The sequence below is a fragment of the Chrysochloris asiatica genome, unplaced genomic scaffold (assembly GCF_000296735.1).
Source record: "Chrysochloris asiatica unplaced genomic scaffold, ChrAsi1.0 scaffold00315, whole genome shotgun sequence".
NCBI lineage: Eukaryota > Metazoa > Chordata > Mammalia > Afrosoricida > Chrysochloridae > Chrysochloris > Chrysochloris asiatica.
In genome coordinates this window covers 1,501,313-1,507,312 of record NW_006408833.1, presented here as the reverse complement: position 1 = coordinate 1,507,312, position 6,000 = coordinate 1,501,313, and the positions used below count along the sequence as shown (strand labels likewise).

General features: G+C 43.6%; 1 protein-coding gene across 1 annotated transcript in view; it reads left to right on the top strand.

Moving 5' to 3' along the window:
• The first annotated feature begins 4,851 nt into the window (after positions 1–4,851).
• Positions 4,852–6,000, top strand: part of PHF8 (PHD finger protein 8) — a 143,085-nt gene continuing 141,936 nt past the window's right edge. The window contains exon 1 of the mRNA XM_006875252.1: positions 4,852–4,856. The gene's annotated coding sequence lies outside the window, so the exon portion shown is untranslated. The remainder of the gene's footprint in view (positions 4,857–6,000) is intronic.

Below are 6,000 nucleotides of genomic sequence, written 5' to 3'. Positions count from 1 at the left end.
AATTCCTCGGCACAACTTTCCTGTTTTGTTTTTTTCCCTACCAGTGCAGTTTTCAATTTTTAAAAATGTTTCCCATCCCCCAATTACATAAGCTTCACGTCCCATTAAACCTGGATTTTCTTCTGGTAAAACATAAATGTAACTCAAGTTGTTGTTGTTGTTAAGTACCGTGGAGTCGGTTCCAACTCATAGTGACCCTGCACAGGGTTTCTGAGGCTGCAAATCTTTACGGGAGCAGAAAGCCTCATCTTTCTCCCACGGAACCACTGGTAGTTCTGAACTGCGGACCTTGAGGTTAGCAGCTCAATTCGTAACCACTACACTACCAAGTTACTCCTGCTCAAAACCTTCAAAGGTTTCTTATAGTTTACAAAATAAAATCTTTTGCGTTTTTGAAATCTTTCATAATCTGACCTCGATCTTACTTTTTGATTGAACCATCTCACCTTTTTTATTTCCTCTTTGTTCAAATATTGAACTTCTTTTTCCAAATATTCTCTATCTTCATGCATTTGTATATGTTGATCCTTTTGTGTACAATGTCTTGTTGATTTTTAGTGAATTTTTAAGTATCCTCTAAGCCTCCCTGAAGCAAACAGCTTCTAGGGTTATTTTTTAGCTTCATTTTACACAAGGTATTTGTGTGCTTATTGAATGTTGTATTCCAACTGTTTACTTGTAAGCTTGTCTTTTGCTCTGGCTAGTGCTTGCCAATGGCTGAGGCCCTCTTTTCATCATTGTATGTAGCCTCAAGACCTAACGAATTGTCACTAGTTAGGAAATTGGTGTTCACAAACATATATATATATATTTTAAGTTAAAAACTCTTTAAGCAAGTTAAATAGTAAGAGAACCTGGATAGTTTTGTAGAACGTTTGAATAAATCAGTGCCATTAAAAAAAAAAAAAAAGGTAATTTATTGGCTTTTGGTAAAATTTTACATAGCAGTTTAGGTTCCCATTCAACAGTTTCTTACTCCAATTGATCAGTGTCATTGCTTACATTCTTTACAAGGGCTGAACATTCTCATTATTTTCGTTCTGGTTCTGTTTCCATTGAATCCAGTTTTCTTGTCCCCTTATATTCTTATCTTTGTTTTAAAGTAACTGTTTACCAGTTGGTTTCATTTAGGTGATTTTTTTTAAAGGGAGTTTTTGTATTCATAATTTGAGCCTATTTGTTATTTAGCTACAAGGTAACTTCAGGGGTTAGTTTCAATTCAAGGTTTGATATTATCTCAGAGTAAGTGTGGAGGGTACTCTAGTCTCAACCAGTCCCGTAGGTTGTGTGTGTGTTTAAAAAAAAAAAAAAAATTGGAGTCTGTTCCACATTTCTCATTCTATCAGGATTCAGCGACTGTAGCCAGCTTAATGAATATTAAAATGTTTTTAAACCACTTATCTACATGTAAGTTGGAACAAATTCTGCAAGCCCAAAAGAATCAGCTCCTTGGTTTATGATTTGCAAACTTCCTACATGATAAACAAAAAACCCAAACCCACTGTATCCAGTGCATTACAACTTATAGAGACCATACAGGGCAGAGTAGAACTGTTCCATAGTGATTCTGCTTAATGCACTGAGCCACCAGGGTTTCTTCCTGAATGGTACCAAAAACCCACTGCCATCCAGTCATTTCTGACTTACAGTGACCCTATTCATCAGGCAGCTACCTGTACAACTGGTTGGAAGAGATCCATATTTGTACCCATTTCAAAGAGAACAGACTGTGGAAACCATTGGACAATATAATTTATGTTACATGGAAGTAAAATTTTGCTAAAGGTATTTCAAAATCAGCTGCAACAGTACATTGACAGGGAACTGCCAGAGGGTCAAGCCAGATTCAGATAAGGAAGTGGAATGTGGGATATCATTGCTGAGATCAGGTGGATCTTTGCTGAAAGCAGAGAATACCAGAAAGATGTTTATTTGTGCTTTATTGACTATGCAAAGGCTTTCGACTGTGTGGATCATGACAAGCTATGGACAACATTGTGGAGAATGAGTATTCTGGAGTACTTAGTGTGCTCATGAGGAACCTGTACATTAAGACCAAGAGGCAGTTGTTCGAACAGAACAAGGTGACACTGAATGGTTTAAAATTAAGAAAGATGAGTGCAAGGGTTATGGTCTTTCACCATACTTACCCAATCTGTATACTGAGCAAATAATCTGAGAAACTGTATTATGTGAAGAAGAACAGGTCATCAGGATTGGAGGAAGACTCATTAACAACCTGTGATATGCAGATGATACAACCTTGCTTGCTGAAAGCTAAAATGACTTAAAATACTTACTGATGAAGATCAAAGGCCACAGCCTTTAGTGTGGGTTGCACCTCAATGTAAAGAAAACAAAAATCCTAGACCAATAAATAACATCATGATAAATGGAAAAAAGATTGAATTTGTCAAAGACTCCATTTTGCTTGGATCCAGCCCTGGTAGTGCAGTGGATTATGAGCTTGGCTGCAATCCGCTAAATCAGTAGTTCAAATGTCACTCCATGAGAGAAAGATGAGGCTTTCTGCTTCTATAAAGAATTAAAGCTCCAGTAACCCTATACAGGGTGTCTATGAGTCGGAACTGACTTGGTGGCACTGCCCCTTGGACCCCGTATCAACATTCATTGAGGAAGCAGTCAAGAAGTCAAGTGATGCATTGCATTAGGCAAATCTGCTTCTCAAGACGTCTTTAAAGTGTTCAAGAGTAAATATGTCAGTTTGAGGACTAAGCTGTGCCTGACCAAGCCATGGTTATTTTCAATAGCTTTCCATGTTATGTGAAACTTGGATGGTGAATAAGGAAGACTATAAAAGAATTGATGCATTTGAGTTATGGTGATGGGGAAGAATATTAAAAGTACCATGGGCTGCCAGAAGAACGAATAGATTTGTGTTAGAAAAAATACAGTCAGAATGTTCCTTATAAGCCAGGATGACAAGATGCTCATACTTCAGACATATCAGGAAGGACCAGTTGCTGGAGAACATCAGGTTAGGTAAAGTGGCAGGTCAATGAAAAAGAGGAAGACCCCCAAGGAGATGGATTTGGCACAATGGCAGCAGCAATGGGCTCAAGTGTAACTTGATTGTGAGGATGGCGTAGTACTGGGCAGTGTTTCGTCTCACAGTGTTCCCTATGAGTCAGAGCGTAGTGGTTACCAATGGGACTGCTAACCTCAAGGTTGGCAGTTCGAAACTACCAGCCGTTGGGCCGGAGAAAGATGAGGCTTTCTGCTCCCATAAAGGTTTATAGCCTCGGAAACCATATACAGGGTCGCTATGAGTTGGAAGTGACTCCATGGTACTTAACAGTTCTGGAGTCCTGGTGTGGCGCTGTGGGTTAATGCATCAGACTGCAAAGTTGTTTGAATTGTAAGGTTGGTGGTTCAAGCTCACCAACTCTCCTTGGAAACCCTATACAGGGTGGCTATGGGTTGGAATCGACTTGACGGCACTTAACAACAAAACAACAATTTGAGACTGGGAGCAGTTTCTTTGTCCCTTGGAGGAGCTGGTGGGCTTTGAACCTCCAACCTTGCAGTTAGCAGCCCAACATTAATGCCACAGTGCCACCAGGCTCCAAATGATAGGAAACAGCAAATTGGGAATAAAGGGTTGCCTCAGTGGAACTAATTTTGAATACATTATTCAAACAGCACCATTCAAAAGCAAGTGTGTGTGGAACTCACTCAACCTTTTGTCCCACCACCCCCTCAGCTGTAGTCATGAAATCTTTAAGCAAGTGCATGGAATACCTGAACAGTATTTGAACTGAACTTAAAATACTGAGGTCAAAGAACTGAAGGTACAGAGGAATCTCCAAAATTGACAAGTGTTATGGAGGAATAATTGAGGATGCAGGGTAGAAGGGTGGTAGAAGCGGGCACAAGGCTTAATTTCATAGCTCTGAAGCTGAATTCACTTTGCTTCTCTAAACCCGTGTCCTTATTTATCGTCAAAAGGTGATAATAACAACTTCCCTCATAATGAGGGTAATGACAAAACAACAGCCCTGGTCGTGTAGTAGGTTAAGCATTGCGCTGCTAACTGCAAGGTGAGCAATTGGAACCCAGCAGCCGCTCCTCTGGAGGAAGATGAGGCTTTCTGCTTCCATAAAGATTTACAGCCTTGGATTTACCCTATTCACTGAGTCGGAACCGACTAGATTACACACAACCACTATCACCACCAATGCTGCCTGAAACCCGCCTCCGCTGCCTTTTAGAATCACAGCGTTTACCTCCTCATTGGAGGAAAAGGCAGGGGACTTAATTCCATGTTTGCCCAGAGGAGGGGGTGACAACGTTTCTAGCCCCACTCAAAATGGAGCCAAGAAACCGCGTCATCTAAGATGGCGGCCACTCTGCTTCTCTATTCAAGGGCTTCAGCTTTCATTGGGTGCCTTGAGGCTTCAAGTTAGTCCAAAGGTAGCTGAGCCCCGCCTCCCTTTCTCAAGGTGGCGCTCCGCCCCTGAGATGGTTGCTCTTCCTTGCTCAGCCTGTGCCATGGTAACCGCGAGTGCCCAGCCCTCCTAAGATGGCGGCTGAGCTTGCCCCCCTCCCCCCTGTGGCAGCTGCGCCACTCTCAATATGGTAGCTGTTTACCCCATATTTCTCCTCCCCTCTCCGCCTTAACTTCCTCCTTGTTTTGAATAAACTTTATTGACTACAATTTACCCACCACCTTCACTGGGCTTCTCACGGTGACTTTACGGGGCGTTTTCCTTGAACCCTGTCGCCAATTCACCTCATTCCTCCTTGGTTTGCTCGCTGTTATCTTCTGCTGACCCAGCGGCGACAACACCGCTTACCCGTTTGCGGGGCTACTGCCGGACTAGGCCGGAGCCGCGGTCTCCAGTAGGCCCTAACGACCGGGTCGAGGGAGGGCTGCCCTGAAGCGTTGCCCAAAGGTCTGGGCACCGCGACCCAGCGGGTGGCTCGAAAGGAAGGTGAGCAAGGTTCGCAGCCTTTCTGAGACCGTCCCAGAATTCGGCGCGCGCCGCCCGTGGGGCCGGAACTGCCGGCTGCGCCTTCGCTGAGCTAGAAGGCAAGCTGCTCTGAAGCTCTTTTGGCCGCAGGCATGTTGGTGGGAGTGAGTTCTGCGGGCGTTAGGAGTCCCTGCAGTTTTGGGCTTGAGGAGGTTCTTGTAGGGTTCGGGATCTAAGACATTGTTGTGAGGTTTGGAGCTTGAGCAGGTTCCTGTCAGTTTGGGAGACGTGAAGATATATTCTCGTAAGTTTTGGGGGCTGCAAGGAGATTCCTGTCATCTTAATGGATGAAATCTCTTGTCAGGTTTGGGTAACAGGGGGAATCCTTGCTATTTTGGGAGGGACTGTAAGGGAACGTCGACCAGTGGGGGGGAAAAAAATCTTTCTTTAGTTTCAGGAGTGTGAGGAAATTCTAGTCCGTTCCAGGGGTTTTTGAAGAGAGGGTGTCATCTTTGAAGTAGAGGACGGTTTGATCAGTTTTAAAATTGAGATTCATTTCAGTTTCGGGGGATGACGAGACTCCTGACTAGTCACGAAGGAGTGATTTGGGGATTGAAGGAAAGAATCATTTAAACTCTCAGAACACGGCCCCAAACTGTGATTTGACTTGGGCGCTTAGTCTTGTCGGTCTTGTTCCTGACGGTGTAATTTTCAAGTAATCCTTACAGACTTTCAGATGTCCCTAATTTCTGTCTAGTTGCCCCTACTTTGGAGGTGAGGGAAGACTTTTTTTGCTTTGGTACCCCCAGCCTCATTCTTAGGTTATGATTTGCGTCATAATAAGGGGGGGCTCTGGGAAACATGGGAGAGAGCAAGTAGAGATTCAGTAAGGGATTGAAGAAGCTTCCCCAAAAGGCTTCAGCTATTTCCCCTGAAACCCGGAAAGAACTTATTACTGACTCTATGGGCTAAAGAAGGGGCAGGGGGGAGGGGAGCCTCAAATGCAGAGCGCCATCCTTTATTTGTTAAAGAAATTCTGGAAGGCCGGGCGGACTCTTATTGCCCC